This window comes from Lycium ferocissimum, chromosome 9 (assembly GCF_029784015.1).
Source record: "Lycium ferocissimum isolate CSIRO_LF1 chromosome 9, AGI_CSIRO_Lferr_CH_V1, whole genome shotgun sequence".
Taxonomy (NCBI): Eukaryota; Viridiplantae; Streptophyta; class Magnoliopsida; order Solanales; family Solanaceae; genus Lycium; species Lycium ferocissimum.
Genome location: NC_081350.1, coordinates 25261364 through 25272949, shown reverse-complemented (window position 1 = coordinate 25272949; position 11586 = coordinate 25261364). Strand labels below are relative to the sequence as shown.

The following is an 11586-nucleotide window of genomic DNA, read 5'->3' as shown; positions in this document are numbered from 1 at the left end:
TTAAAACATACAGTTATCCAACTGATTATTTGGAATCTCGTTCTCTTGTGCTATTTTTTCGTCTTTTCCTTGAAGCTTCAATGCATATTCCAAGCTCCACAAAACTTCTTGCTTAATTGTAGATCTGCACCATATTCAGCCAAGCATTTCTCAGCAGAGTTTACAAACTTAGCTTCATCAACGATTTAGGTTTTCCTTGCAAGGAATCCTAGGATCGACAATTGCTTATGATTTTCTAGCCTTTTAAACATTTTTCACCTGTTCAAAAAAGTTAACCGATTCCTTGGGAAGAGAGGGATCAATAGCAGGCTTGCCACAGAGGACTTCAAACATTACAACCCCAAAGGAATAGGCATCAGATTTCTCAGTTAGTTGTTGCCTTGTCAAATACACAGGACCAAGATATCCGAAACTTTTTTTCACTATAGTACTAACATGTGTTTGATCGATTCTTGGACTAATTTTTCATAATCCAAAATTTGAAACTTTAGCCTGGAGATTTTTGTCAAGCGGTATATTGTAGGACTTGACATCATGGTGGATAATTGCCTTATTAGAACCAGTATGAAGATAGTGAAGTCCTTTTGCTGATCCTATGCAAATTTCATGCCTTTTTGTCCAGTCCAAATTCAGAACGTCTGATCCATACAGACGACCCGTAAGGGTTCCATTCTCCATGTACCTGTAGTACATTTCATCATTTAGAAAAGAAAATCACACTGCAGTCGATGAATGTAACTGTTGCATAAAACGTGGACATTTCATCATTTTCCGTCACAGTGATGATCATGATTGTGTTAGTCAAATAAACACCAAAGACAAAATTCACTTTTGAAGCATGTAACCCAAGAAAAACAATAAATATGTTAGCAATGTGTCTAGATCCTAGATTAAGACGTAATAATGATATGAGGAGTAATTGAAGTCATTTCCAAGTAAACCTTTTTTATTGATATATGGGATAATTATTGTTATACCTCGTAGTTGCGTCATTTGTGTCGTAAGTAAAATAACGTGAGCCGGAGAGGCCATGGAACTCCTATAAGGTTAAGGAATACCTTTAACAAGTGTAATTAAGTAAGTATTTAAAGGTTTTGGGGTCAAGTGAATCGAAGGTATTAAGTTCGTGGAAAATCGGGAAAAACTTGGCAGAATTCTGGACAGGATTTTGGTCCAACTTTAGGGAGTTATTTCTTCTATCATATGAGGAGTTATGGAATGCAACTGACAGATCGCAAATCTGAGAAGTACGGGATCATCTACGGCTCGTACAAAAATTTACGTTCCGAGAAAAAAATGTACGTCCGGTACCTCATATTGCAAAAGTTGGCAGAATGTCGGATTTTTTAGAGTCCTAGTACGAGACGTACATGGAAGTATGCCCGTACATAGAGGGCATACAATTGAGGCAGTGGAAATGTTTTTAAGCATTTAAATAGGTCCAAGCTCGTTTCTCCTTCATTTCTCACCAACAGACCCTAGAGACCTCTAAAAACCCTCTCAAACATTTCCTAAGTAAACCTAAGATAAATCAAAGATCAAAAGTGAGTTTTAAGTGACAGAAGCCTCGGATTGTGCCTTGGATTCTAGTATTGCTTCTTGTGGCAGTTTGGAAGGAACGCAACGGTGAAGTAACCTTGAATTTGAGTTGTTCTTAACTCTGGAGGTAAGATTTCATTTGTATCTTCATGTTATTAGGTTATTAAGAGTTAACCTACTATTTAAAGATGAATATCATGAAAAGAAATGCTCAAACTTGCTATGCACTATAAAAGAGTTGTGCACTGATTGTTATCTTGTTGTTGTGGTGTTATTGGAATGATTTCCTTGTAATTGAGTTGTAGTTGAGGTTTTTTTCATGTTGTTATGGTTCTGCTAGATGAATACGTAAAGAATAAAGTGTGTAAAGTGTCGGATACGAAACGTATATTGGATTGTTTGATGTGTACCTTGGAATACTTGTGAAGTGAGTATAAGGGACTTATATGAGCTTTTTCTTGTTGTGGTTGTGTTACACCTCGCATTTTCGTACGTTGAGTTTTGCCGAATGCTAGTTGTCCTAGTCTTGGGAAGCAGGACAAATTTTTCGAGGTCATGAGGATAGATATGTCCATCTTGGGTATATAATGGAGTAAAACCATGCTTAGTAAGCCTTGGGAAGGTTTAAGACTCGTCGTATCATCGGAGTTAAGTTTCAACAAAAGTTTGGCAAAATGTCACATTATGGCGCAATATGTGGCGCAACATGCTAGCAAAGAAAGCACACTTTGCGGTAACGCAGTTGCTTAGAAAAGTGTGACAGTGAAATTTTGGTGATGTTGCGAGACTTGCGACACAACATGCGTCTAGCAAAGCTCGCAGCATGTTGCGTCGGTCCAGAATTTTCGGATCAAGTATAAATAGACCAAATTCGACCCAAAATCATATTTTCACCATTTTTGGACATAGAAAACTCTAGAAACTCTCTCAACAAGTCTCGTTATGAGCTAAGACCGAAATCAAGAGCAAATCCAAGAGAAATAAAAGATCAAACACCAAGAATCAAGAGACTCAAATGCAAAGAGGCTCACTAGGGTTAGTGGAAGTCAAGAAATTCTTGGTATTGGAGTTGGGGGTTTTTCTCAAGCAAAGTATCTTCATCCAAGATCATTCCTACATAATCAAAGGTGAGTTTTACATCTAGCTCATGTTATTCAAAGTATTGAGGAGTTGAAAGACTTGGATTAGAGAAGAAAGTAGAATATGAGCTCAAATAGGGAAATAATGGTATTTTGAGTAGTAAGTTGAATTGAGCCATGATTTTTAGGATGAGATGAGTATGATCTTGTTATGAATGATGCTAATGACGTTGAGGAAATATTATGGGAAGAATGAATATGTTGTTATATTGTAGTCATGGTTACGGATGACTTTGAAAGTGAATTTGAGAAGTGAACAATGTTTAACTAGAGAAATCTATTGATTATGATATTATGGGAGTTGCTATTGCTATTTGGGAGTTGTTTTATTACATGGAGAAAGTCGTTGAAACAAAGGAATGCTGCCCAATTCTCTCTAGCTTTAGTTGAGCATGTTCATGTGATAGATTAGCTAATGTTAATACGAACTCTCTTGAAGGTAGAAACGTGAGCATTGGAAGAGAACATTCAAGCGATAGAGTAGGTAAACGAAAAGGTATGTGAGACTAGTCCCTTCTTTCTAAGGCATGAATCTTATGACATGATTTCCCTTATTCTCCATGACTTTCTCACATTCCGGAATTTATGAGTCTATGTTCATGAAGAGCCTCATATGAGATAAGATAAGAGATATGTTATGAGTATGATAATGATGATGATGAGTCTAAGCCTAAAGATTCTAAAGCCCATGATATGATGTTTCTACGAAGCTAATGATCCTTATATGATTCCTATGATATTATTTTCCCTACTTCTCCATGAATTTCCTACATTCCGGAAAACTAAGAGTCTATGTTTATGAATAGCCATATGAGTTAAAGATAAGAGATATTATGAACATGATGATGACTATGAGTTAAGCCTAAAAGTTCTAAAGTTCATGATATGCTAATTCCATAAAGTTCTTGCTATGGATACGATATGATGTTTCTACAATCTAATGATCCTAAGTATAGTTCCATTGATGCTTTTCCTTGTGTGCACTCACCTTAAAACGTTAGTCCCTCCAAGGTGAGATATAACGATTATGATTACCCGTAACGTAGTCGGGGTTCACGACCTCATGTCACCCCGACATAGCCATGGTTACCTACAAGCTTTAATGTATGTTTAATGATGAATGTATGATGATGTTAAGTTTATGATAAGGTTATGATATTCCTATGAGATGTATGATAATGATAAGTTTATGTTGACTATATGACGATACGATTCCACCGTGCCTAGAAGGTCGGGCATGTCACCGCGAAGGCGGGCTGCATATGATTCCACCGTGCCTAGATGGCCCGACATGTCACTGCGAAGGCGTGCTACATACGATTCCACCGTGCCTAGATGGCCGGGCATGTCACCGCTAAGGCGGGCTGCTATGTTTACACCGAGCCTAAAGGGCCGGGCATGACACCACTAGTGGGCGGCGTATGATAGTTATCCGGACGCGGGTTAATGATGATAGTATATATGATATGGGGATGTATGTGCTATGATGATATATGTAATACGATTATATATGATATATGTATGAAATGCATTTACTCTTAAAGGTTAAGCAGGTTATTTCTTCATCTTATGTTTTATGATCTCTCTATTATATCCATTTCATTCATGTCTTACATACTCGGTACAACGTTCGTACTGACGTCTGTTTTCTTTGGACGCTGTGTTCATGCCCACAGGTAGACAGGGAGGTGATCCAGACTCATAGGAGCTACTAGAAGACTTCGAGAGCACTCCATTATTCTGAAGGTGCCACTGATTTATTCTTTTATGTATATATGTTTTGGGCATGACGTGGTCCTGTCCCGTCCATATGTCTAGTACTTTAGTAGAGGCTCGTAGATACGCAGGTGTGGGTAGTATGGTCTCACGATTTTTCCCCACGTGTATATATATATATATATATATATATATATATATATATATATATATATATATGATAGCCAAAGGGCTTATGTATATATAAAGGTAATTATGTTTCAAAGTGAAAAAAAAATGATTTTCCTATGATTTGAGTATAAGATTAATGAATGAACGCTTGATGTGCCTGATGGGTAATAGTAAGAGCGGTGCTCGGTGGTTAGCCCCGGGTACTCGTCATGGCCCCTAGTCGGGTCGTTTGGTTGCTGAATATGTTATGGATGTGGAAGAATAAGGGGAAATGATGCCTGTTTTACTTTAGAATCGAGTTATCATTTGATATACGTGATATACTAGTGCCATCTTAGTTATATATGTATTCCTTTATTATAGGATTGGCGCTCTAGTGGTGATAAGCTCGCTGTTGGATTGCTTGGATAACTTGAGGTATGTTAAGGCTAACTTTTCTTCTTATGGCATGATCCTTATGAACGAAACGTAGGTGTAACGTTACTCCATAATGATCCTATTCTTAGTAGCTAGGGATGCTCCATGTTGATTCATGTTCTAGAATATTGTTTTCAGTAAGTCCTCCTTCAGATTCAGTATGATTCATAGAGTCACTTATTGATGAAAATGCTTTCTCATAATGATATTCAGAGGTGTAACGACCTTACGTACCTCCGACAGATTTAGGATGTACTCTTATCATATTCTTGCATTGCATCACATGATGATGATGATGATGATGATGCCCATAGAGGCCAATATGATACGATGGGATGCCCACAGAGGCTTGGCAGACGTTATATATGCAAATATATACATATGTATGACCCCTATGCACGCACGCACGCACGGTATTTATACATGTCATTGGCCCTCGGAGGCAGTTCAGACATACAGGTTGGATTCCGTTTACCTTATGTATTGTTATGTCTCTTTCATGTTAATTTCATGCTTTACATACTCAGTACTTTGTCCATACTGATGTCCTTTTTTGGGGGTACTGCGTTTCATGCCCGCAAGTTCAGGTAGACAGATTGATAATCCGCCACTGTAGGTTGTTGTTCAGCTGATAGTGGAGCATTACTCTTGTTCCGGAGTTGTTGTTGTATTTTTGGTACGTTATACTTTTGTGTGATTACAGGTATGGCGGGACCCTGTCCCGACCTTATTATGTCATACACTCCAGTAGAGGCTTGTAGACAGTCATGGTATAGTTAGATATTGTATGGCCCTGCGGCCTATATTTTTGATGTATAGTATTTCATGATGGCCTTGACGGCTTGTATAGTTTTTGTCTAGCATAGTCATATAGTATGTCTTTTCGGGCTTGTCCCCCTTCAGCATATTTCTCATATGATCTAGCAGATTTTCATCTGATGACCCTCGAGGTCCACTCTTATTTATGATTATAATATGAAAGCATGATTAGTGGTGCTCGACAGGCAGGGCCTAGGTGCCCATCATGGCGCTCCGGTTTAGGTCGTGACAATTATATTCCTAATGTCTGCTTTCAAGAATATTTAAGACTGACAGGTAGTGATGCAGGTAGTACTTCCAAGACCAAAAGGTAGCACAAGGACACAGTCCTCAATAACATCAGACGTCAACCTTTTCTCGGAAAGTATAAATTTGGAAAGTGAAACTCTTGAGAATTTTAATGACCAGGACTCACCACAATATAGCCATTTACTTGTCTTATAAAACAACTAATTTATATGATTACATGATACAAGATATTTTAAGACCATCATCAACTAAAGCATAAAAATTACATTCAATGGTAGAGAAATTTTCGGGGAAAAAAAAAAGAGACGAAAGGATTCATTCAATGAGAAGCGAGCGAGCGAGAAAGAGAGAGAGAGAGAGAGAGAGAGAGAGAGGGAGAGAGAGAGGAAGGCGGCCAAGGAATGCCTGTTGAGTATTCTTTGACCGGAAGCAGCTTTTGAGTTTTACTTTTACTGATAACCTAAGGGACTTTTGAAAATTTAAATGTTAATATCCCACCATATGAATTCAGTACTTGGAGATAAGTTAAATTAGATGACAAGTTTGTTGTTGCAATTATTTGTTTAAAGAATTGCTTTACATTCTTCCTTGAGTTAATACTTCAACTTTGCAAATGTTCTGAATTTCTTTATATGATTTTCCCAGATGCTTTCCAATTTTACTTTATTGCAGAAAACTAAAGTTACTTGGAAGCCATCTGTTACTAAAATGGTTGTAAGGTAAGCACTTCCAGAGTTTTTCTTGAATATGCTAATAATCTTACATCAATAATGATACATTCATCTTTTATGCTTTTAATGATAGGGTGTATACAAATTAAGATATCACTTATGAGCACTTGAAAATGAAAGTCAAACCTTATGAATAAAACACCTCTAGATTCATGCATCTAAATGAAATGACTCCTTCACTATCAGGAAGGTTACACTGATCATTGCCTATAATAGCAGCAGATTAATAAGTATCTGTCAAGAAAATAGCATCATTGTAGTCTTCAAAATAGTTCAAAATGGAAGTGAAAACACTCTTAATCATTCACTTCATACAAAGAGAAAACGTAGTGAATAGTAGAGTACTACAAATCTACTCCTATTTCAAAAACAAAAATTCTGTAAGTAACAACTTGAGATAATAAAATGTCACGACCCATTTTAGCCTAGGTCATGCTGGCACCTACCATTCCCACCTCGGTAGGCGAACCCTTAACTCAACGTTCACAATCAATAATTATAATAAAATAGCAGAAGAAGTAAAATGACGTAAGTCTCACAATATAATATAGATAAGTGCGGAAGTAAATGAATCCACCCCAGTATCTGTTCTGGTCATACAAGAACATCTAAATCCGAATACTAAGGCCTGAATAATAATACCTAAAATGTCTCAAATCATGTCTTAAGTTAAAAGTAAGACATAAGTAATAGAAGAGTCTTCGAGGTCAGCGGACACCATGCTCACCCTGGAAAACTCAAGTGGAAGCTGAAGAGTCGATCAGCCACGAGTCAGAGAAGTAGATTCGGCCTGATACTTTGCATTCATAAAAGAATGCAGTAAGTACAGGTCAGTACAAACAACAGTACTGGTAGGTATCATAGGTCGACTAAGCATAGTTAACACAATTCAGAAAATAACACAGATAAACAAGTAAACCAATCACGCAGTATAATCGTAACCAATTATCCGTCAACATCTATGTAAGTAGCTAACCCCAATATAATAAGTCTGAGTATATCTACTCCTGAAATAATCTCCACAATAGAATCATCACAGTCCAATCATCAACAACACAATCATCACAATATAGTCATCACGACATCTCACTCAAGTCATAATGCAATGCAGTGCAATAATGGTATGAATGTGATGCCATGCCATGCTATGCAAATGAGGTGTATACATGCACTCGGGATGCAAAAATCGACGTCTCGGTAGCACAACCTAGTTTTACTCGCGAAGTCTAAGTGCCACCCATCCTAGATCTTTGCCAAACAGACAGACGGGACCCTAGCTAATTGCTCACAAGGGGAGTCTCACCGGCACCACTCTGGGAAACCGGCGGAGCCCATGCACTACAATTGATTTCGAAATAACATCGGAATCGACCATGCAACAACGATGCCCGAATATAACAATCGAACACTGGCCTCCTCACAATCACTCAAAAGAGTTGTCAAATATCAGTTTCATAAATCAACAATTCCGGAATTGATCCTTGGACATCGGACTCCTCACAATCATTCAAGTAAAAGAGTTTATCAAGTGTCAGTTTCATATAAACAACGATTCGGGAAGGGATCTTCGGACATCGGCCTTTTTCATAATCACTCAAGTAAAAGAGTTTATCAAATATCAGTTTCGCTCAATCAACGATACCGGATCATCACTGGATATCGGCCATGCATGATAATTATGAGAGAATGCATGCAATGCATATGTCAATCATCAACCAGTAAGCTCAATATCACAAGTACCTCAACACGGTACGCCAACAATGCATCACATCACAATACCAACAGTGGTTATTCCAACATATATAAATCAAGTACCAACAGCGGATACGCCAATAATATATCAATAATCTCAAGTACCAACAATGGGTATGCCAATAATATATCAAAGTACAAATACCAACAACGGGTATGTCAATCCTATCCGAATCAGGATAACAAGCGACATTCGTTATCAACCAACTACACATGGCATCAAGCCAACACAATTAAACAATCAAACACATATAACGGGGTGGCTAGTCACAACACACATCAGGGCCCAACCTAAGGCAATATCCATCCCAACTTCACATCCGAAGGTTCACATGCTGTCTACGACATCATAATCAAAATATGTGATTCACTATACTAATTCTCACTAACGGTAAACCATAACCTACCTGCACTGCCGAACCGCAACACCAACAAGTCATCTATCGCCTTGCCCTTCCTCTGAAGCTCAGAACCAAAGTAGTCTAAGTATAATCGAATTCTAAATTAGAAATCATGAATAATGATACTAATATTGCTATGATATCAATTAGGTCCATTTTAACCCTAAAAATTAGAGAAACGGGCCCACAAGGGCGAAACGCGAAATTCATAGGTAAAATACCAAATTGAATCCTAGGTAATCATAACCCAATCATTAATTGTTGATTTAGCTCAAGAATTCCCCAAATCTGATTTCTAGTAAAAACCCCCAAATTGGGTATGAACCCTAATTCTCCAAATCCAAAATTCAACGTTAAAAGTGGAAGATATATGATTATTAAGCTTAGATTCATCAAGTTTTATCATCAACATCATCAATTTATCATATAGGACTCTCAGGGAAAATCTCCCAAAACTCTTCTTCAAATTCAACTCTAAGGGATTGTAAAAGGGAAGGGGGAATTCTAAGATGATTGTGATTAAGGAAGAGTAAAGGATTGGACAAAGTTTTACCTCCAAGAATCTTCTCAATTTGTCTCCAAAAACAGTTTCTCTAAGCTCCAATATCGAGATCTAAAATAATGAGGATCTAAGACTTATTTAAGACACATTTAATGAAATGTCACTGCCCGTGACCGCCACGGCGGAGGGAGTGCCGCTAGGCGGCAGGGACACCGCTGCAGCGGTGCAACCTATTTCACTCTTGACCACCCCAGCGGTCATCACACCGCCATAGCGGTGCCACTGGGGTGGCTCTGGTGCCGCCGTTGCGGGCACCAGACACCAGATTCCCCATAAATTTTCTAAGTTTCAATCGAAAATTCAGGTTATTCTCGTTGACTGAGTCAACCACCAGTGCCTAGTTCCCATTTCCCATCCAAAGTCCCGAAATGCACCAAAATGCACTGGGAACCGAACCAACCATACTTACAGGTTCTAAACAACCATCCGGATTGTCAACTCCAGAAAAGATCTGTTTGCCCAAAAGTCAACCTCTGGTCAAAAGTGAGTCAATCAATGCTCGGAAGTGGTGAAAGTGCCAAAAGAGCTATAACGACCAAACGGGTCGTTACGTAAAAGCTTGTAGGATTCTGCTTCAACCACTCTTTCCTCAGAACTCAACCGGCAAAACCCACATATCCCACATAAGCGTCCATAAATTGATATATTTTCAGTACTTATCGAATTAAGGAAACAACATTCAGAAAAAAATTAGAGTACAAACTGCCATAATCTTGAAAGGTAAAAAATCAATATTATTTGTACTGTCATAGTTAGCATACATCTTATTTGGAAGTTCATTTCATGGTAATTCAATATCTAGTAGTCCAACAGTAGGAACGGGTGGCAGTTATAGAACCGCCATTTTTGGGAAGCTTCTTCACAGCCCTTGCCTTCTTCGTCGCAAGATTTACTCAACGTTGGCTTCTTCTTGACTGTTTCTTCTCTGCTCATAATTATTCGATACCGAAACAACAGATAATCAGTGGACCATATATGTAATACAGAAACCCTAAGAAAAATTTAACAAAACGCAGCAGCAAATAAAGAATATTACTCCCCTAAATCACTGGAAGAGCAAATGAACATAGTACTACTCCATGTCATGCATGATTTTAATCGAAAGATCAAATCTGAAGATGAGGATCCGGACAACCTTACTTTTCTCAACTATATAATGGATGAACCTTGATAAACAAAACAAAAGAATTTTTCTGCACTGCAGATCAAGAAAAGAAAATAGCTATTAGTGACTTTATTATGGAAGGTTAAGGAAGCAAAAAGTTATCAATGACTTTATTATGGAAAGGTTAACGGGCAGTGCTGTATTTTTACTTATTTAGTAGAAATATTGTGGCCTTTTAAGCTTTATTGTCATGGGTTTGTAACTAAGGGACGTACAATAGCAAAAGCTGGAATCATGAGCAATGATGTATATTCTTATCATTGATGAGTTGGTAGCCGGAGATTTTTTCAAATAATGAACTCCAAAACCATTCTCACATAATAATAGAAGGAGGTGAAATTCATTAGAATGATCTAATTAATATGACAAAATGAATCTACACAACATAGGTTAAATAAGACAATCATAACTATAACGATATTATAGTACTTCTGACAAAAGGGACAAAAATAGCAACAGCTGGAATCATGTAAAATTCAAAAAGCATATCGACCAAGGATAACACTCTATGACTTACCCAGGACCATGTGCTGGAGACTTTGGTGCAAATTTCTCAGCCATTGCAACACTGAACTTATAAGGTGAACATATTCATGGTTAATTAGCAAGTAAGGCATTTACTACATAAGGTTAAAACAAATTAATTTTGTTCAAGTTCTTTACCATTAAAGAAGCTCTGCAAAAGAATCTTCATATGATAAAACTGCACCACTTTGGCTATTTCCTTGTCCATAGCCTCGTTTTTCTTAATTGCTACCAACAGATTAATCAGAAAGGAGTAAGCAACTCATTCTGAGACATATAATTTATGTGAAGATTGAAAGAAAGTGTCCCATCGGTGACATCCGATTAAGAACAGTTTGATTCTTGATAGAAGAACACAACTACAAATAACCTTTTAAATAACCAATCAAAAAGGAGTTTT

At 37.6% G+C, this 11586-nt stretch overlaps 1 pseudogene; it reads right to left on the bottom strand.

Moving 5' to 3' along the window:
- LOC132031710 (probable receptor-like protein kinase At5g59700) lies at positions 1-11222 on the bottom strand (annotated as a pseudogene).
- Positions 11223-11586: the final 364 nt, after the last annotated feature.